The sequence below is a fragment of the Pristiophorus japonicus genome, unplaced genomic scaffold (assembly GCF_044704955.1).
Source record: "Pristiophorus japonicus isolate sPriJap1 unplaced genomic scaffold, sPriJap1.hap1 HAP1_SCAFFOLD_229, whole genome shotgun sequence".
Classification (NCBI taxonomy): domain Eukaryota; kingdom Metazoa; phylum Chordata; class Chondrichthyes; family Pristiophoridae; genus Pristiophorus; species Pristiophorus japonicus.
The window spans coordinates 574,987-597,574 of record NW_027252005.1 but is presented as its reverse complement, the minus strand read 5'-3'; positions in this window follow the sequence as shown (position 1 = coordinate 597,574).

The window sequence follows — 22,588 nt, the reverse complement described above, 5'->3', positions numbered from 1 at the left end:
AATTCCAGTGTATAAAGGCCCAGTTGATTCAGTCTCTCCTCATATGACAGTCCAACCATCCCTGGAATCAGTCTGGTGAACCTTCACTGCACTCCCTCAATAGCAAGAACGTCCTTCCTCAGATTAGGAGATCAAAACTGAACACAATATTCCAGGTGAGGCCTCACCAAGGCCCTGTACAACTGCAGTAAGATCTCCCTGCTCCTGTACTCAAATCCCCTAGCTATGAAAGCCAACATACCAATTGCCTTCTTCACCGCCTGCTGATCCTGCATGCCAACTTTCAATGACTGATGAACCATGACACCCAGGTCTCATTGCACCTCCCCTTTTCCTAATCTGCCGCCATTCAGATAATATTCTGCCTTCGTGTTATTGCCTCCAAAGTGGATAACCTCACATTTATTCACATTATACTGCATCTGCCATGCATTTGCCCACTCACCTAACCTGTCCAAATCACCCTGCAGCCTCTTAGCATCCTCCTCACAGCTCACACCGCCACCCAGTTTAGTGTCATCTGTAAACTTGGAGATATTACACTCAATTCCTACAACCAAATCATTAATGTATATTGTAAATAGCTGGGGTCCCAGCACTGAGCCCTGCGGCACTCCACTCGTCACTGCCTCCCATTCCGAAAAGGACCAGTTTATCCCGACTCTCTGCTTCCTGTCTGCCAACCAGTTCTCTATCCACGCCAATACATTACCCCCAATACAATGTGCTTTGATTTTGCACACCAATCTCTTGTGTGGGACCTTGTCAAAGGCCTTTTGAAAGTCCAAATACACCACATCCACTGGTTCTCCCTTGTCTTTACTGTCCTATCAAACACTCCCTGGGACGGTACAGCTTGGAGTTAGATACAGATTAAATCTCCCTCTACAATGTCCCATCACACATACCCAGAGCAAGTACAGCAGGGTGTTAGATACAGAGTAAAGCTCCCTCCACACTGTCCAATCACACACTCCCAGGGCTGGTACAGCATGGCTGAGATACAGAGTACAGCTCCCACTACACTGTCCCATCAAACTTTCCAAGGGCAGATACAGCACGAGTTACAGACAGTGTCAAGATCCCTTTACACTGTTCCATCAAACACTCCCAGGGCAGGTACAGCACGGGCAAGAGACAGAGTAAAGCTTCCTCTACACTGTCCCATCAAACACTCCCAGGGCAGGTACAGCACGGGTTAGACAAAGAGTAAAACTCCCTCTACACTGTCCCATCACACACTCCCAGGGCAGGTACAGCACGGAGTTAGATACAGAGTAAATCGCCCTCTACAATGTCCCATCACACACACCCAGAGCAGATACAGCACTGGGTTAGATACAGAGTAAAGTTCCTTATACACTGTCCCATCAAACACTCCCAGGGCAGGTACAGCACGGGTCAGATACAGAGTAAAGCTCCCTCTACACAGTCCAATCAGACACTCACAGGGCAGGTACAGCATGGATTAGATGCAGAGTAAAACTCCCGCTACACTATCCCATTAAACATTTCAAGGGCAGATACAGCACGGGGTTAGATACAGAGTAAACCTCCCTCTACACTGTCCCATCAAACACTCCCAGGGCAGGTACAGCATGGGGTTAGATACAGAGTAATGCTCCCTCTACACAATCCCATCAAACACTCCCAGGGCAGGTACAGCACAGGTTAGATACAGAGTAATGCTCCCTCTACACAATCCCATCAAACTCCCGCAGGGCAGGTACATAGAAACATAGGTACATAGAAAATAGGTGCAGGAATAGGCCATTCGGCCCTTCGAGCCTGCACCAACATTCAATATGATCACGACAGATCAGGCAACTTCAGTACCCCATTCTTGCTTTCTCTCCATACCCCTTGATCCCTTTAGACGCAAGGGCCACATCTAACTCCCTTTTGAATATATTTAAGCAAGTGGCCTCTACAGCTTTCTGTGGTCGAGAATTCCACAGGTTCACAATTCTCTGGGTGAAGAAGTTTCTCCTCATCTCGGTCCTAAATGGCTTCCCCCTTATCCTTCAACTGCGACCCCTGGTTCTGGACTTCCCCAACATCGGGAACATTCTTCCTGCATCTAACCTGTCCAGTACCGTCAGAATCTTATATGTTTCTATGAGATCCCCTCTCATCCTTCTAAATTCCAGTGTATAAAGCGCAGGGTAAAATAAAAAGTAAATCCCTCTCTACACTGTCCCATCAAACACTCCCAGGGCAGGTACAGGGGGTTAGATACAGAGTAAAGCTCCCTCTACACTGTCCCATCAAACACTCCCAGGGCAGGTACAGGGGGTTAGATACAGAGTAAAGCTCCCTCTACACTGTCCCATCAAACACTCCCAGGGCAGGTACAGCATGGGGTTAGATACAGAGTAAAGCTCCCTCTACACTGTCCCATCAAACACTCCCAGGGCAGGTACAGGGGGTTAGATACAGAGTAAAGCTCCTTCGACACTGTCCCATCAAACACTCCCAGGGCAGGTACAGCATGGGGTTAGATACAGAGTAAAGCTCCCCCTACACTGTCCCATCAAACAATCCCAGGGCAGGTACAGCACGGGGTTAGATACAGAGTAAAGCTCCCCCTACACTGTCCCATCAAACACTCCCAGGGCAGGTACAGCATGGGGTTAGATACAGAGTAAAGCTCTCTCTACACTGTCCCATCAAACACTCCCAGGGCAGGTACAGCACGGGGTTAGATACAGAGTAAAGCTCCCTCTACACTGTCCCATCAAACACTCCCAGGGCAGGTACAGCACGGGGTTAGATACAGAGTAAAGCTCCCACTGCACTGTCCCATCAAACACTCCCAGGGTAGGTACAGGGGGTTAGATACAGAGTAAAGCTCCCTCTACACTGTCCCATCAAACACTCCCAGGGCAGGTACAGCACGGGGTTAGATACAGAGTAAAGCTCCCTCTACACTGTCGCATCAAACACTCCCAGGGCAGGTACAGCACGGGGTTAGATACAGAGTAAAGCTCCCTCTACACTGTCCCATCAAACACTCCCAGGGCAGGTACAGCACGGGGTTAGATACAGAGTAAAGCTCCCTCTACACTGTCCCATCAAACACTCCCAGGGCAGGTACAGCACGGGGTTAGATACAGAGTAAAGCTCCCTCTACACTGTCCCATCACACACTCCCAGGGCAGGTACAGCACGGGGTTAGATACAGAGTAAAGCTCCCTCTACACTGTCCCATCAAACACTCCCAGGGCAGGTACAGCACGGGGTTAGATACAGAGTAAAGCTCCCTCTACACTGTCCCATCAAACACTCCCAGGGCAGGTACAGGGGGTTAGATACAGAGTAAAGCTCCCTCTACACTGTCCCATCAAACACTCCCAGGGCAGGTACAGCACGGGGTTAGATACAGAGTAAAGCTCCCTCTACACTGTCCCATCAAACACTCCCAGGGCAGGTATAGCACGGGGTTAGATACAGAGTAAAGCTCCCTCTACACTGTCCCATCAAACACTCCCAGGGCAGGTACAGCACGGGGTTAGATACAGAGTAAAGCTCCCACTGCACTGTCCCATCAAACACTCCCAGGGTAGGTACAGGGGGTTAGATACAGAGTAAAGCTCCCTCTACACTGTCCCATCAAACACTCCCAGGGCAGGTACAGCACGGGGTTAGATACAGAGTAAAGTTCCCTCTACACTGTCCCATCAAACACTCCCAGGGCAGGTACAGCACGGGGTTAGATACAGAATAAAGCTCCCTCTACACTGTCCCATCAAACACTCCCAGGGCAGGTACAGCACGGGGTTAGATACAGAGTAAAGCTCCCTCTACACTGTCGCATCAAACACTCCCAGGGCAGGTACAGCATGGGGTTAGATACAGAGTAAAGCTCCCTCTACACTGTCCCATCAAACACTCCCAGGGCAGGTACAGCACGGGGTTAGATACAGAGTAAAGCTCCCTCTACACTGTCCCATCAAACACTCCCAGGGCAGGTACAGCACGGGGTTAGATACAGAGTAAAGCTCCCTCTACACTGTCCCATCAAACACTCCCAGGGCAGGTACAGCACGGGGTTAGATACAGAGTAAAGCTCCCTCTACACTGTCCCATCACACACTCCAAGGGCAGGTACAGCACGGGGTTAGATACAGAGTAAAGCTCCCTCTACACTGTCCCATCAAACACTCCCAGGGCAGGTACAGCACGGGGTTAGATACAGAGTAAAGCTCCCTCTACACTGTCCCATCAAACACTCCCAGGGCAGGTACAGGGGGTTAGATACAGAGTAAAGCTCCCTCTACACTGTCCCATCAAACACTCCCAGGGCAGGTACAGCACGGGGTTAGATACAGAGTAAAGCTCCCTCTACACTGTCCCATCAAACACTCTCAGGGCAGGTACAGGGGGTTAGATACAGAGTAAAGCTCCCTCTACACTGTCCCATCAAACACTCCCAGGGCAGGTACAGCATGGGTTAGATACAGAGTAAAGCTCCCCCCTACACTGTCCCATCAAACACTCCCAGGGCAGGTACAGCATGGGGTTAGATACAGAGTAAATCCCTCTCTACACTGTCCCATCAAACACTCCCAGGGCAGGTACAGCATGGGGTTAGATACAGAGTAAAGCTCCCTCTACACTGTCCCATCAAACACTCCCAGGGCAGGTACAGGGGGTTAGATACAGAGTAAAGCTCCCTCTACACTGTCCCATCAAACACTCCCAGGGCAGGTACAGCATGGGTTAGATACAGAGTAAAGCTCCCCCCTACACTGTCCCATCAAACACTCCCAGGGCAGGTACAGCATGGGGTTAGATACAGAGTAAATCCCTCTCTACACTGTCCCATCAAACACTCCCAGGGCAGGTACAGCATGGGGTTAGATACAGAGTAAAGCTCCCTCTACACTGTCCCATCAAACACTCCCAGGGCAGGTACAGGGGGTTAGATACAGAGTAAAGCTCCCTCTACACTGTCCCATCAAACACTCCCAGGGCAGGTACAGCATGGGGTTAGATACGGAGTAAATCCCTCTCTACACTGTCCCATCAAACACTCCCAGGGCAGGTACAGCATGGGGTTAGATACAGAGTAAATCCCTCTCTACACTGTCCCATCAAACACTCCCAGGGCAGGTACAGCACGTGGTTAGATACAGAGTAAAGCTCCCCCCTACACTGTCCCATCAAACACTCCCAGGGCAGGTACAGCATGGGGTTAGATACAGAGTAAATCCCTCTCTACACTGTCCCATCAAACACTCCCAGGGCAGGTACAGCATGGGGTTAGATACAGAGTAAAGCTCCCTCTACACTGTCCCATCAAACACTCCCAGGGCAGGTACAGGGGGTTAGATACAGAGTAAAGCTCCCTCTACACTGTCCCATCAAACACTCCCAGGGCAGGTACAGCATGGGGTTAGATACGGAGTAAATCCCTCTCTACACTGTCCCATCAAACACTCCCAGGGCAGGTACAGCATGGGGTTAGATACAGAGTAAATCCCTCTCTACACTGTCCCATCAAACATTCCCAGGGCAGGTACAGCATGGGGTTAGATACAGAGTAAATCCCTCTCTACACTGTCCCATCAAACATTCCCAGGGCAGGTACAGCACGGGTTAGATACAGAGTAAATCACTCTCTACACTGTCCCATCAAACAGTCCCAGGGCAGGTACAGCACGGGGTTAGATACAGAGTAAAGTTCCTGCTATACTTTCCCATCACACTCTTACAAGGCAGTGCAGCACGGGTTAGCTACAAAGCAAAGCTCCCTCTAAACTCTCCCATTAAACACTCCCAGGGCAGCTACAACATGGGTTAGATACAGATAAAGCTCCCTCTACACTGTCCCATCAGACACTCCCAGGGCAGGTACAGCACGGGTTAGATACAGAGTAAAACTTCCTCTTCACTGTCCCATCAGACACTCCCAGGGCAGGTACAGCAAGGGTTATGTAGTGTCCTTACACACTACTCTCAATTCACACGAGGCACATTTTGCAGACAAGGTCACTCTGTGACCCTAACCTTTATTCCCAGGACCAAGAAGTGATGACCCTGCGTGGGACCTCCCTTTATATACCTGGATGACCAGATGAGGAGTGTTTCCCACAAGTTCACCACCTGTGGTCAAGCTGTGCATTTCTTAGGTGTATACAGTATGCAATGTTGTTACATGAAGGTTACAGTTACATGAAGGTTACATACATGACATCACCTCCCCCCCCCCCCCCCAACGTCTTTGGGTCAAAGATTGTGTCTTTCAGGTGGTCGACGCTCTCTCGTGGAACGCCACAATTGGAGCTCTGGTTGTTGAGCCTTGATATGCGTGTCTGTCACTTGAGGTGATTCCGGCTTGTCCGGGCTGACCGCAGGGACTGTGCATGCTGCTGAATGTTCTTGTTGCTCATTCACTGGCGGTAGCATGGGCAACATCTCATGATCTTCCTCAGGTTCCTCAGTGTCCATGCTGAACCTTTTTTTTACTTGGTCCAGATGCTTGCGGCATATCTGCCCATTGTTAAGTCTGACCACTATGACCCTATTCCCCTCTTTGCCAATTACAGTACCCTCAAGCCACTTGGGCCCCAAAGCGTGATTTAGAACAAATACAGGGTCATCGATTTCTATCCATCTCCCTTTTGAGTTACGGTCATGGCATTCATTTTGGGACTGGTGATTGCCCTCAACAATGTCTGACAGGACTGGATGAATGAGGGACAGCCGAGTTTTCAGTGTACATTTCATGAGTAGCTCTGCGGGCGGGACCCCCGTGAGTGAATGCTGTCGGGACCTATAGGCCAGCAGGAGGCACGATAGGCGGCATTGAAGGGAGGGTCCTTGAATCCGGAGCATGCCCTGGTTTATGATTTGGACCGCATGTTCCACCTGGCCATTGGAAGCCGGCTTGAACGGTGCTGTTCTGATATGTTGAATACCATTACCCGACATGAACTCCCGGAATTCATAGCTAGTGAAACACGGGCCATTGTCGCTAACCAGGATGTCCGGCAAGCCGTGGGTCGCAAAGACCACACGCAGACTCTCCACGGTGGTGGATGTCGTGCACGAATTCAAAATGATGCACTCGATCCATTTCGAGTACGCATCAACAACAATGAGGAACATGTTTCCCATGAACGGGCACGCGTAGTCTATGTGAATACGTGACCATGGCCTGGTGGGCCAGGGCCACGGGCTGAGTGGGGTCACCCTGGGGGCATTACCCAGCTGGGCACACGTCATGCACCTGCGAATGCAGTGTTCCAGGTTTGAGTCAATTCCCGGCCACCATACATGTGACCGGGCAATGGCCTTCATTAGCACGATGCCTGGGTGCTCACTGTGGAGTTCCCTGATGAAAGCTTCCCTTCCCTTCTGGGGCATAACTACCCGGCTGTCCCATAGCAGGCAGTCGGCTTGGATAGAGAACTCATCCATCTGTCTGTGAAATGGTCTGACCTCCTCAGGGCATGCTCCATGTGCGGGCACCCAATCCCCAGTCAGGACACATTGCTTAATCAAGGATAGGAGGGGATCTCTGTTGGTCCAGATTTTGATCTGGCAGGCTGTGATGGAGGAGCCTGCGCTGTCAAAGGCATCGACAGCCATGACCATCTCAGCGCTTTGCTCCGCTGCCTCTCGGTGGTGGACAGTGGAAGCCTGCTGAGCGTGTCAGCGCGATTTTCAGTGCCGGCCCGGTGCCAGATGGAGTAGTCATACGCAGCCAGCGTGAGAGCCCATCGCTGTATGCGAGCTGACGCATTGGCATTGACGGCCTTGCTGTCTGACAACAGGGATGTTAAAGGCTTGTGGTCCGTTTCTAACTCGAACCTTCTGCCAAAAAGGTACTGGTGCATCTTTTTCACCCCGTAGACACATGAGAGTGCTTCCTTTTCAACCATCCCATATCCCCGTTCTGCTTGGGAGAGCGACCTGGAGGCATAAGCCACAGATTGGAGTTGGCCCTCATCATTACCCTGCTGCAACACGCACCCAACCCCATAGGATGATGCATCACATGTCAGAACCAATTTCTTACAGGGGTTGTACAGGGTCAACAGCTTATTAGAACAAAGCAGGTTCCGCGCACGATTGAAAGCCCGTTCCTGACAGTCCCCCCAAAGCCAATCGCAACCCTTACACAGGAACACGTGTAACAGCTCCAACAATGTGCTTAAGTTCGGCAGAAAGTTCCCAAAATAGTTCGAGTCCCAGAAATGAACGCAACTCCGACGTGTTGACGGGCCGGGCGCACGACGGATCGCCTCCGTTTTGGATTCGGTAGGCCGGATCCCGTCTGTGGCAACCCTCCTGCCCAAAAACTCAACCTCTGGGGCCAAAAACACACACTTGGACTTCTTTAGTCGCAGGCCTACCCGGTCCAGTCGGCGTAGCACCTCCTCCAGGTTGTGGAGGTGTTCCTCGGTGTCTCGACCCGTGATAAGGATGTCATCCTGAAATACGATTGTTCCAGGGATGGATTTGAGCAGGCTTTCTATGTTCCTTTGAAAGACAGTGGCCGCTGATCGAATGCCAAATGGACACCTGTTGTAGACAAACAGCCCCTTGTGCGTGGTGATGGTGGTCAGTAGCTTGGATTCTTCAGCCAGTTCCTGGGTCATGTAGGCTGAAGTGTGGACCAACTTGGTGGACAGCTTGCCGCCTGCCAGCGTGGCAAAAAGATCCTCCGATCTCGGAAGCGGCTATTGGTCTTCTAGTGACACTCAGTTGATAGTGGCCTTGTAGTCGCCACAGATTCTGACCGAGCCATCCGTTTTTAGGACAGGGACGATGGGGCTTGCCCAATCACTGAATTCAACGGGCGAAATTATGCCCTCTCTTAGCAACCTGTCCAACTCATTCTCAATTTTCACCCGCATCATATACGGCACAGCTCTGGCTTTGTGGTGCACTGGTCTGGCGTCCGGGTGGATGCGTATCACTACTTTGGTGCCCTTTGAAAGTCCCGACACCAGGTTGAAATAATGACTCAAATTTCTGTCGGACCTGTGAGCATGAACTTCGCTCCACAGGTGAAATGGCGTGCACATCCCCCCATTTCCAGTTCATCTCAGCTAGCCAGCTCCTCCCCAAAAGCGCGGGACCATTTCCTGAGACAATCCAGAGTGGCAGTCGGTTCTGAGATCCATTATATATGACCACCAACATTGCACTGCCTAGCACTGGGATGATCTCTTTGGTATACGTCCGTAATTGCGTGTCAATGCGTCTGCTAGCTCTGAGTGGCCATAGTTTCTCGAATTGTTGGACACTCATAAGTGACTGGCTGGCCCCTGTGTCCAGCTCCATGCGTACCGGGATGCCGTTTAATAGGACTTTCATCATCATAGGTGGCGTTTTGGTATATGAGCTGTGGATGTTTGCCACATGAACCCGCTGAACTTCAGTGTCCATTGCTTTGTCCCAAGCATCAACCTGCCTTGCAGACCCCTCTTCTGCCTCGTAAATTAGCCTCGCTGCGGGCTTCCTGCACATTCTGGCTAAATGTCCACTGAAGTTCCAATTTCTACAGATAAACTGTTGAAACCTGCAGGTTTTTGCAGCATGTCTGCCCCCGCACCTCCAGCATGAGCTGAGATTGTTGTGAACAAAAGGGCTGTGACCAGGCATTCCTCTCTGATTGTCTCTTTGATTACTCTTGAGCACTCTGTTAGTGGGTGTCAATGGCCCCATCCCGGGATGCATTGTCCACCGTGATGGTGTAAATGTCTGTTCAACCTGCCATTGTCTGTTGAGGACCCACTCTAGAGTCTGTTGCTGCCTGGATGGTGTTGAATTGCCCTTGCCTGCCTGCGGGGTTCTGAGTCGCGTTTACAATGTGAACTCCCCGATCCATCGCCAGGTTGGAAGCAGAGTTGCGCGCGTATATTATCTTGGTTTCCTTCTCCCCTGCCATGAAGGTCTGAGCCATCAATGCCGCCGCTTCCAAGGTCAAGTCCATGGTCTCAATTAGCTTTCTGAAAATCCCAGCATGACCAATGCCCTCAATAAAGAAATCCCTTAAAATCTTCCCCCTGCAGGCGTCTGTGAACTTAGAGGCTGGCCAAGTGCCAAAGGTCCGCAACAAAGTCTGGTATGCTCTGTCCTTCCCGACGTCGGTCCGTATAGAATCGGTGTCGGGCCATGTTATGCTGCTCGCCGGTTTGAGGTGCTCACCAATCAGTTTGCTGAGCTCTTCAAAGGTTTTGCCCGCCGGCTTCTCGGGTGTGAGCAGGTCTTTGATCAGCACGTACGTCTTAGGTCCACAGCTGGTCAGTAGATGCGCCCTTCACTTGTCAGCCGCTGCCGCTCCCAGCCAGTCCTTCGTGACAAAGCTCTGCTGGAGCCTCTCAACGAAATCGTCCCAGTCCTCACCAACACAGTACGGTTCCTCTGTGCTACCAGTGGCCATTCTCGTGAGTCGTTGATTCCCGTTTCTCGTCGCCAAATGTAGTGTCCTTACACGCAAAAAAACTATGAATTCACATGATGCACATTCTGCAGACAAGGTCACTCTGTGACCCGAACCTTTATTCACAGGATCAAGAAGTGATGACCTTGCGTGGGACCTCCCTTTATATATCTGGAAGACCAGGTGAGGAGTGTCTCCCACAAGTTCACCCCCTGTGGTCAAGGTGTGCATTTCTCAGGTGCATACAGCACTGGGTTAGATACAGAGTAAAGCTCCCTCTACACTGTCTCATCAAACACTCCCAGGGCAGGTACAGCACGGGGTTAGATACAGAGTAAAGCTCCCTCTACACTGTCCCATCACACACTGCCAGGGCAGGTACAGCACGGGTTAGATACAGAGTAAAGCTCCCTCTACACTCTCCCATCAAACACTCCCAGGGCAATTACAGCACGGGGTTAGATACAGAGTAACGCTCGCTCTACACTGTCACATCAAACACTCCCAGGGCAGGTACAGCACGGGGTTAGATACAGAGTAAAGCTCCCTCTATACTGTCACATCAAACATTCCCAGGGCAGGTACAGCACGGGTGAGATACAGAGTAAAGCTCCCTCTACACTGTCCCATCAAACACTCCCACAGCAGGTACAGCATGGGGTTAGATACAGAGTAAAGCTCCCTCTACACTGTCCCATCAAAAACTTCTAGGGCAGGTACAGCATGGGTTAGATACAGAGTAAAACTCCCTCTACTGTCCCATCAAACACTCCCAGGGCAGGTACAGCATGGGTTAGATACAGAGTAAAGCTCCCTCTACACTGTCCCATCAAACACTCCCAGGGCAGGTACAGCATGGGGTTAGATACAGAGTAAAGCTCACTCTACACTGTCCCATCAAGCACTCCCAGGGCAGGTACAGCACGGGGTTAGATACAGAGTAAAGCTCCCTCTACACTGTCCCATCAAACACTCCCAGGGTAGGTACAGGGGGTTAGATACAGAGTAAAGCTCCCTCTACACTGTCCCATCAAACACTCCCAGGGCAGGTACAGCACGGGGTTAGATATAGAGTAAAGCTCCCTCTACACTGTCCCATCAGACACTCCCAGGGCAGGTACAGCACGGGTTAGATACAGAGTAAAGCTCCCTTTACACTGTCCCATCAAACACTCCCAGGGCAGGTACAGCACGGGTTAGATACAGAGTAAAGCTCCCTTTACACTGTCCCATCAAACACTCCCAGGGCAGGTACAGCACGGGTTAGATACAGAGTAAAGCTCCCTCTACACTGTCCCATCAAACACTCCCAGGGCAGGTACAGCACGGGTTAGATACAGAGTAAAGCTCCCTCTACACTGTCCCATCAAACACTCCCAGGGCAGGTACAGGGGGTTAGATACAGAGTAAAGCTCCCTCTACACTGTCTCATCAAACACTCCCAGGGCAGGTACAGGGGGTTAGATACAGAGTAAAGCTCCCTTTACAGTGTTTCACCCCCAGTTGAGAAGGGCGCCCTCTACTGCATCAGCAAGGATTTTTCAGTCTCTTCTGAATTCATTCCGTTTATTTGACTGGAAGAAATTCTCAATTTGGAAGCAATTAATGGTTAATTGTATTGTTTGATCGTGTCCACTCTGAGCCAGTTTGGAGCTCTCCAAACTCATTTCAGGTATGACCTTTTTCAATATCCCACTATCGATTGATTTGAAGGAGGCTGAGCGATGTATTGTGAGCAGTGTTTCACAATGACCGAGAAAGTGCCGTCGTGCCTTCGACTGTGGGGATTGTTAACCCTCCAGCGCCCGTCCCATACACTGGCCTCAGTGCAGCTAGCACATGGCAATCAGCGTGTTCCCTTCACGTTCTCTCATCTCCAAACCCTTCACAGAACATCGGGCAAAGAAGAAAGAATGCATTGCATTTATATAGCACCTTTCATAATCTCAGGATGTCTCAAAGCACTTTACAGCCAATGAAGTGCTTTTGAAATGTCGTCATTCTCCAAACATCGGACACACAGCAGCCAAACTTTGCCCACAGCAAGTGGATAATGTGACTACAGCCAGATCAGCTGTGTCATGTTATGAGGCTGTTGATTGAGGATAAATATTGGTCCCAGGACACCGGGGAGAATTCCCGTGCTCTTCTTCCAAATAGTGCCCGAGGGATCTTTATACATCCACCTGAGAGGGCAGACAGGGCCTCAGTTTAATGGCACCTCCGACAGTGCGGGGCTCCCTCAGTACTCTCCCTCCGACAGTGTGGCACTCCCTCAGTATTGACCCTCCGACAGTGCGGCGCTCCCTCAATACTGACCCTCCGACAGTGTGGCACTCCCTCAGTACTGCACCTCCGACAGTGCGGGACTCCCTCAGTACTGCCCCTCCGACAGTGCAGCACTCCCTCAGTACTGTCCCTCCGACAGTGTGGCGCTCCCTCAGTACTGCCCCTCCGACAGTGCAGCACTCCCTCAGTACTGCCCCTCCGACAGTGCAGCTCTCCCTCAGTACTGCCCCTCTGACAGTGCAGCACTCCCTCAGTACTGTCCCTCCGACAGTGCGGCACTCCCTCAGTACTGCCCCTCTGACAGTGCAGCACTCCCTCAGTACTGTCCCTCCGACAGTGTGGCGCTCCCTCAGTACTGCCCCTCCGACAGTGCAGCACTCCCTCAGTACTGCCCCTCCGACAGTGCAGCTCTCCCTCAGTACTGCCCCTCTGACAGTGCAGCACTCCCTCAATACTGTCCCTCCGACAGTGTGGCGCTCCCTCAGTACTGCCCCTCCGACAGTGCAGCTCTCCCTCAGTACTGCCCCTCTGACAGTGCAGCACTCCCTCAGTACTGTCCCTCCGACAGTGCGGCGCTCCCTCAGTACTGCACTGGGCGTGTCAGCCTAGATTTATGTGTTCAAGTCCCTGGAGTGGGACTTTAACACACAACCTTGTCACTCACAAGTGTGCCACCCACTGAGCCACAGCTGGTGCTCCCTTCTTTAGTTTGCTGGTCCCAGATTTACAGATTTGGTTTGCCGCACAGTGCGAACAATCCCATTAATTATCAGTCACGTCATTTGATCATATTTTCTGGCAATTCCCTCAATCCAGTTTAAATTGGTTTCCAAATTCCCATTCTAACCCTTGAAGATTGCTCATGTTCAAATTGGAGTGCCTTTGAATTCAAAGCCCCAAATCTTTCCAACGCAATCCACGAGGGAAAAGATTGAGACTGGCGAAATCTTTTCAAATCTAACAAGAGACAATTCTAATGTAAGGCAGTCAGACAGGAGCAACATTCATAACAACATAAGAATTAGGAGTCGGCCATTCGGCCCCTCGAGCCTGCTCCGCCATTCGATGAGATCACGGCTGATCTTCTACCTCAACTCCACTTTCCCGCCCGATCCCCATATCCCTCGATTCCCCTCGCCTCCAAGCATCTATCGATCAGAGCCTGGGATGCTTTACTCAGTTAAAGGCCCGATATGAATGCAAGTTGTTCTGTTGTTGTTGTTGAATATATTCAGTGACCCAGCCTTCACAGACTTCTGGGCAGAAAATTCAAAGATTCACCCCCCTCTGAGTGAAGAAGTTTCTCCTCATCTCAGTTCTAAATGGCCGACCCCTTATCCTGAGACTGTGACCCCTGGTTCCAGACTCCCCAGCCCGGGGGAAACACCCTCCCTGCATCTACCCTGTCAAGCCCCCCGCCGCCCCCAGAATCGTATACGTTTCAATAAGATCACCTCTCAATCTTCTGAATTCCAATGAGTAGAGGCCCAACCTGCTCAACCGTTCTTCATAAGTCAACCCCCTCATCCCCGGTATCAACCGAGTGAACCTTCTCTGGAGAGCCTCCAATGCAAGTATATCCTTCCTTAAATTTGGAGACCAAAACTGCACGCAGTACTCCAGGTGTGGCCTCACCAATACCATGTGTAACTGTAGCAGGACTTCCCTGCTTTTATACTCCATCCCCTTTGCAATAAAAACCAAGATTCCATTGGCCTTCCTGATCACTTGCTGTACCTGCATACTAACCTTTTGTGTTTCATGCACAAGGACCCCCAGGTCCCTCTGTACTGCCGCACTCCAATTTTTTGCCCACTCACTGAGCCTGTCTATATCCCTTTGCAGATTTTTTGTGTCCTCCTCACAATTTGCTTTCCTACCAGGCTTTGTATTCCCCTGTGTATTAGATATAACGACCATTTGAACAAATATCTCAGAATCATACTATGATGTAACTGGCAGTGGTACTGGGACAGGAGGGAGCTGTATCGCTGGGACAGACTGTACGTGAACTGGGCTGTGATCAAGGTCCCAGCAGAAAGGATCAGTTGGGTAAAAAAGAGCATAACCCAATAAAGGACGGGGGGGAGGTGGGGTCGAGCGGGGGGAGGGGGTGTTGAGGACTATGTGGCCCAGGTACATATACAAGCAAAAGGTAGCGGTCAGAATACAGGAGACAACCTGTAACCTCTTCAGCAACAGAAGAGATTCGGGGTGAGAAATCGAGGCTGCTTTGCGCCTCCCGTTAGGGCCTGCAGGGGGCGGTAACGAGGCGCTAAGGGGTTAGCGACCAGTCGCGGCGAATTCACCGACCCCCCGCCAGCTCCCCTGGTGGTTTCGTGCTGGCACTAACACTTACCGCCTCGCTCTCCTGCACCCCGGAGATGGTGACATCATCCGGTGCGCGCTGCCCCGTTACCGCCCCGGATGCGATATTCGCTCCCGCCCCCTGCAGCATCGCCGGGCGTTAACACCGGCAGGGAGAGGAGGCATGGGCCCCTCGGCCGTCCGCCTGGGGAGCGCTGATTAAAGGCCGTGGTGGTCAGCTAGGGCCAAATGTAATGGTGGCCCCATTCTGACCTACTGGGCTGTGATCAAGGTCCCAGCAGAACGGATCAGTTGGGTAAAAAAGAGCATAACCCAATAAAGGATGGGGGGTCGGGGGGGGGGAGAAGGTGGGGTGGTGCAGGGGGAGGGGGTGTTGAGGACTATGTGGTCCAGGTACATATACAAGCAAAAGGTAGCGGTCAGAGTACAGGAGACAACCTGTAACCTCTTCAGCAACAGAAGAGATTCGGGGTGAGAAATTGAGGATTTCAAAATTCTCATCCTTGTTTACAAATCCCTCCATGGCCCTTGCCCCTCCCTATCTCTGTAAACCCCTCCAGCCCCACAACCCCCCGAGATGTCTGCACTCCTCTAACCCTGCCCTCCTGACCATCCCTGATTATAATCGCTCCACCATCGGTGGCCGTGCCTTCAGCTGCCTGGGCCCCAAGCTCTGGAACTCCCTCCCTAAACCTCTCCGCCTCTCTACCTCTCTTTCAAGCCGCTCCTTAAAAACATACCTCTTTGACCCAGCTTTGGGTCACCTGCGCTAATTTCTCCTTATGTGGCTCGGTGTGAAATATTTTGGCTCCTGTGACGAGCCTGGGGACGTTTCGCTGCATTAAAGGTGCTATATAAATACAGGTTGTTGTTGTTCTGGTGCCTCTTGGAATCTCTTGCCCCTGCGATTGCTCAGCTTTGCCCTCTCTCAGAGCACGTGGGGCGGCTATGCACATAGCGCAGGTACCTTGGCCCCACAGAGACACGGTGACGATTCATTGAACCCATCACTGGCCCTTCCCGTTAAGGGAGGGCAGGAGCCTGTACAGACAGCAGCGTTGCACGCAACACCATTCGGCCCTCTGCCGCGACCGTCCCCTCTCGCTCCCTTTAACGCTCTCAGGGAAGATGTTGCCCTTGATGCTGCGCTCCACGTTGGAAGGTTACTAATCTTCAGAAAAATGCAGACCATGAACTAAAAAATTGATTGATCCAAGCATTTGGAATTAAGCTGGACAATTAAGGACATCCTGTGGTCAGGAACCAAAACTGACTTCATGCATAACAACAATGGACTTGTTATGTGAGGCCCTGAACTCAATTGACCAGGATGGGGAAAACAGCTACTGGAAACACCAAGTCTGTAAAAAGATCGGACAGCAAAGGACCCCCACGGAATACAAATAAGGGAATATCTTTTGCATTGTCGACTCCATGTGCAAATTAGTAGCCATCACCAATCAGTTAAACAGATCACCACCTCGGTAATCGGATCTCGGAAGCAAGAAAATGATTCATACTATGAATATAAATATTCGGACACAGAGACACACAAGCAGGCACCAGAGGAAGGTCACAGGGGCAGGAGGAAGAGACAGAAGGACACGAAAGGAACAGACACTACAGAGAACGTCCAGATGGTGAACCAACTGGTCACGGAACCAATGACCACGAGCCTACAATAACTACAACCAGGAATGGTGATTGTATGTCTTCAGTCAATTTCTCTCAGAAGTCTAGTCCTGCAGCTTTTAGTCGGGTTTTGTTGTGTAATAAAACTGACACTGGGCTAAGCCTAAATTTTTGTGCCACATGTTGTCCTTTCCCACTATAAGTTACGTGGTCTAAGAATCAGTGTAGAGTGAACAAAACACACACTCTAACATGTCCCCCTTGGAGTGCAAAAGCGGGAGTTCCCGGCACCAGCAAATCTTTTTTGCCCGGCAATACTTCTCCATTCCCTCAAACATTATGGCCCCAGACGGAGCAAAACACGAGTTTCTAGCCCAAGGAGTAATAAAATCTCTTCTTAATAAAGGAGCTGTGATGAAAAATGAATATTTACTGTGGCCCAGAAATCCCGGCCTCCCTGGGTCTGTATGTGTATGGAGTGTGTACAGAGTGTGTACAGAGTGTGTACGGAGTTTGTATGGGGTGTGTACAGGGTGTGTACGGGGTGTGCGTGGAGTGTGTACAGAGTCTGTACGGAGTGTGTACGGGGTGTGTACGGAGTGTGTACACTGTGTATGGAGTGTGTACACAGTGTGTACGGAGTGTGTACAGAGTGTGTACGGAGTGTGCACGGGGTGTGTACGGAGTGTGTACGGGGTGTGTTACGGGTGCATACAGGGTGCGTATGTGGCGCGTACGGGGTGCATACAAGATGTGTAGGAAGTGTGTACGAGGTGTGCGCGGGGTGTGTACGGGGTGAGTACGGGGTGTGTACGGGATGTGTACGGGGCGCATACGGAGCGCGTACGGGATGTGTACGGGGTGTGTACGGAGTGCCTACGGAGTGCATACAGGGTGCGTACGGGGTGCGTACGGGGTGCGTACGGAGTGTGTACGGACACGGGAAGACATCGCAAAAGCCAGTTTTCAGCACACAATGCGCATGCGCTGAAAACCGGCTTTCCCAACCAGTCCGCCTCACACAACTGCGACAGCCCTGATACTGAAACATTCTACACTCCACCCCAACCAGAGCCAGTGATCTGTTGGGAGAGGCAAAAACCAGATAAAAACCCAGGCCAATTGGCGGGAAAAAAATCTGGGAAAATTCCTCTCCGACCCATCTAGGCGATCGAAACTAGTCCAGGAGATCACCCTGGCCGTATTCGATTCGCTGCGCCGGCCAACAAAAGGTCATCCAGTGTAATCCCAATTACCAGCTCTGGGTCTGTAGCCCTGCAGGTTACGGCACTTCAAGTGTACATCCAAGCACCTTTATATGTATAGAAAACTAGTATTGCAATGATACCAGAAGCAGAATATATATCGACCTGATACAGAATATATGCTTTCATTGTTGAATACACTGGACTATGTTTTCAGACTCAGAATCAGAATCATACACATAATGTAATGAACATGAACAAATATGACTATTGGCCCATTGGGATTAGTTTGCCCCAGGCCCATCAGGCCCTTAATCCAGGCCCAGAAGGGATATGGAGAAAAGCGTCTGTAATGTATTTGCTTCATGGTTTCTTTGCTAGTTGGTTTATGAGCAAAGGTTTAACAATCACACTACACATTACCGGTTCATCCACCAGGCTCACAACCACCTGCCCCATCGTGGATCCCCTGAACCCAACTGGTTGGGGTTTCAGTAAGCCAGTTTATCAGCAGGTAACCTTTATCATTGTTGTTGCCAAATTAAGTTAATCTAAGGGTTAAATCATGGCAGGAGAGCTCAGACACGTGTCAAGCTCCTCCTGGGCTATGTGGGAACTCTGGGACGCTTCTAGTGTCCCTGATGACTACACATGCAGGAAGTGCATCTGCCTGCAGCACCTGACAGACCGCATTGCGGCACTGGAGCTGTGGGTAGATTCACTCTGGAGCATCCACGATGCTGAGGATGACGTGAATAGCACATTCAGTGAGTTGGTCGTACCACAGGGAAAGGGTACACAGCCAGATAGGGAATGGAAGACCAACAGGAAGAGCAATGCAAGGAAGGTAGTGCAGGGGTCCCCTGCAGTCATCCCCCTGCAAAACAGATACACCGCTTTGGGTATTGTTGAGGGGTATGACTCATCAGGGGAGGGCAGCAGCAGCCAAGTTCATGGCACCGTGGCTGGCTCTGCTGCACAGGAGGGCAGGAAAAAGCGTGGGAGAGCGATAGTGATAGGGGATTCAATTGTAAGGGGAATAGATAGGCGTTTCTGCGACCGCAACCGAGACTCCAGGATGGTATGTTGCCTCCCTGGTGCAAGGGTCAAGGATGTCTCGGAGCGGGTGCAGGATATTTTGAAGTGGGAGGGTGAACAGCCATTAGTCGTGGTGCATATAAATACCAACGGTATAGGTAAAAAAACAGGATGAGGTCCAACTAGCTGAATTTAGGGAGCTAGGAGTTAAATTAAAAACTAGGACCTCAAAGGTAGTAATCTCAGGATTGCTACCAGTGCCACGTGCTAGTTAGAGTTGGAATCGCAGGATAGCTCAGATGAATACGTGGCTTGAGGAGTGGTGCAGAAGGGAGGAATTCAAATTCCTGGGACTTTGGAACCGGTTTTGGGGGAGGTGGGACCAGTACAAACTGGACGGTCTGCACCTGGGCAGGACCAGAACCAATGTCCTAGGGGGAGTGTTTGCTAGTGCTGTTGGGGAGGAGTTAAACTAATATGGCAGGGGGATGGGAACCTATGCAGGGAGACAGAGGGACGTAGAATGGGGGCAGAATCAAAAGATAGAAAGAAGGCGGCAAGAGAAACCCAAGGCAAAAAACAAAAAGAGCCACATTACAGCAAAATTCTAAAGGGGCAAAGTGTGTTAAAAAGACAAGTCTGAAGGCTCTGTGCCTCAATGCAGGAGATTCGTAATCAGGTGGATGAATTAACTGCGCAGGCAGCAATTAATGAATATGATGTAATTGCATCACGGAGACATGGCTCCAGGGTGACCAAGGCTGGGAACTCAACATCCAGGGGTATTCAGCATTCAGGGCAGATAGACAGACAGGAAAAGGAGGCGGGGTGGCGTTGCTGGTTAAAAAGGAAATTAATGCAATAGTAAGGAGGGACATTAGCCTGGATGATGTGGAATCGGTATGGGTGGAGCTGCGGAATTCCAAATATCAGAAAACGCTAGTGGGAGTTGTGTACAGACCACCAAACAGTAGTAGTGAGGTTGGGGACAGCATCAAACAAGAAATAAGGGATGTGTGCAATAAAGGTACAGCAGTTATCATGGGCGACTTTAATCTACATATAGATTGGGCAAACCAAACTGGTAGCAATACGGTGGAGGAGGATTTCCTGGAGTGTATTAGGGATGGTTTTCTGGACCAATATGTCGAGGAACTAACTAGAGGGCTGACTATCCTAGACTGGGTGATGTGTCATGAGAAGGGACTAATTAGAAATCTTGTTGTGCGAGGCCCCTTGGGGAAGAGTGACCATAATATGGTAGAATTCTTTATTAAGATGGAGAGTGACACAGTTAATTCAGAGACTAGGGTCCTGAACTTAAGGAAAGGTAACTTCGATGGTATGAGACATGAATTGGCTAGAATAGACTGGCAGAGGATACTTAAAGGGTTGTCGGTGGATAGGCAATGGCCAACATTTAAAGATCACATGGATGAACTTCAACAATTGTACATCCCTGTCTGGAGTAAAAATAAAATGGGGAAGGTGACTCAATCGTGGCTAACAGGGAAATTAAGGATGGTGTTAAATCCAAGGAAGAGGCATATAAATTGGCCAGAAAAAGCAGCAAACCTGAGGACTGGGAGAAATTTAGAATTCAGCAGAGGAGGACAAAGGGTTTAATTAGGAGGGGGAAATAGAGTATGAGAGGAAGTTTGCCGGGAACATAAAAACTGACTGCAAAAGCTTGTATAGATATGTGAAGAGAAAAAGATTAGTGAAGACCAATGTAGGTCTATTGCAGTCGGATTCAGGTGAATTTATAATGGGGAACAAAGAAATGGCAGACCAGATAAAATACTTTGCTTCTGTCTTCACGAAGGAAGGCACAAATAACCTTCCGGAAATACTCAGGGACCGAGGGGCTCGTGAGAAGGAGGAACTGAAGGACATCCTTATTAGGCGGGAAATTATGTTAGGGAAATTGATGGGATTGAAGGCCAATAAATCCCCAGGGCCTGATAGTCTGCATTCTAGGGTACTTAAGGAAATGGCCATAGAAATAGTGGATGCATTGGTGATCATTTTCCAACAGTCTATCGACTCTGGATCAGTTCCTAGGGACTGGAGGGTAGCTAATGTAACACCACTTTTTAAAAAAGGAGTGAGAGAGAAAACGGGTAATTATAGACCGGTTAGCCTGATATCAGTAATGGGAAAAATGTTGTAATCAATTATTAAAGATGAAATAACAGCGCATTTGGAAAGCAGTGACAGGATCGGTCCAATTCAGCATGGATTTATGAAAGGGAAATCGTGCTTGACAAATCTTCTGGAATATTTTGAGGATGCAACTAGTAGAGTGGACAGGGAAGAACCAGTGGATGTGGTGTATTTGGACTTTCAAAAGGCTTTTGACAAGGTCCCTCACAAGAGATTGGTGTGCAAAATTAAACCACATGCTTTTCGTGATAATGTACTGACGTGGATAGAGAACTGGTTGGCAGACAGGAAGCAGAGAGTCGGGATAAACGGGTCCTTTTCAGAATGGCAGGCAGTGACTAGTGGAGTGCCGCAGGGTTCAGTGCTGGGACCCCAGCTATTTACAATATACATCAATGATTTGGATGAAGGAATTGAGTGTAATATCTCCAAGTTTGCAGATGACACTAAACTGGGTGGCAGTGTGAGCTGTGAGGAGGAAACTAAGAGGCTACAGGGTGACTTAGACAGGTTAGGTGAGTGGGCAAATGCATGGCAGATGTAGTATAATGTGGATAAATGTGAGGTTATCCATTTTGGGGGCAAAAACAGGAAGGCAGAATATTATCTGAATGGCGACAGATTAGGAAAAATGGAGGTGCAATGAGACCTGGGTGTCATGGTACATCAGTCATTGAAAGTTGGCATGCAGGTACAGCAGGCGGTGAAGAAGGCAAATGGTATGTTGACCTTCATAGCTAGGGGATTTGAGTATAGGAGCAGAGAGGTCTTACTGCAGTTGTACAGGGCCTTGGTGAGGTCTCACCTGGAGTATTGTGTTCAGTTTTGGTCTCCTAATCTGAGGAAGGACGTTCTTGCTATTGAGGGAGTGCAGCGAAGGTTCACCAGACTGATTCCCGGGTTGGTGGGACTGACATATGAGGAGAGACTGGATCAACTGGGCCTTTATACATTGGAGTTTAGAAGGATGAGAGGGGATCTCATAGAAACATATAAGATACTGACGGGACTGGACAGGTTCGATGCAGGAAGAATGATCCCGATGTTGGAGAAGTCCAGAACCAGGGGACACAGTCTAAGGATAAGGGGTAAGCCCTTTAGGACTGAGATGAGGAGAAACTTCTTCACTCAGAGAGTTGTTAACCTATGGAATTCCCTGCCGCAGAGAGTTGTTGATGCCAGTTCGTTGGATATATTCAAGAGGGAGTGAGATATGGCCCTTACGGCTAAAGGGATCAAGGGGTATGGAGAGAAAGCAGGAAAGGGGTACTGAGGGAATGATCAGCCATGATCTTATTGAATGGTGGTGCAGGCTCGAAGGGCCGAATGGCCTACTCCTGCACCTAGTTTTCTATGTTTCTATGTTTCTAAACCTTGTGAACATCATGTGACTGGCTAAGCCACTCACAACCCAACAGCTCGACAACTATTTTTGTAGAAACAATAATCAAGAGCCCCCTGATTAAAGGGGCACTAAAACCGACAACTTAAACAAATTAAAATTTGGTTGCAGGGGGTGATGATGCACTCC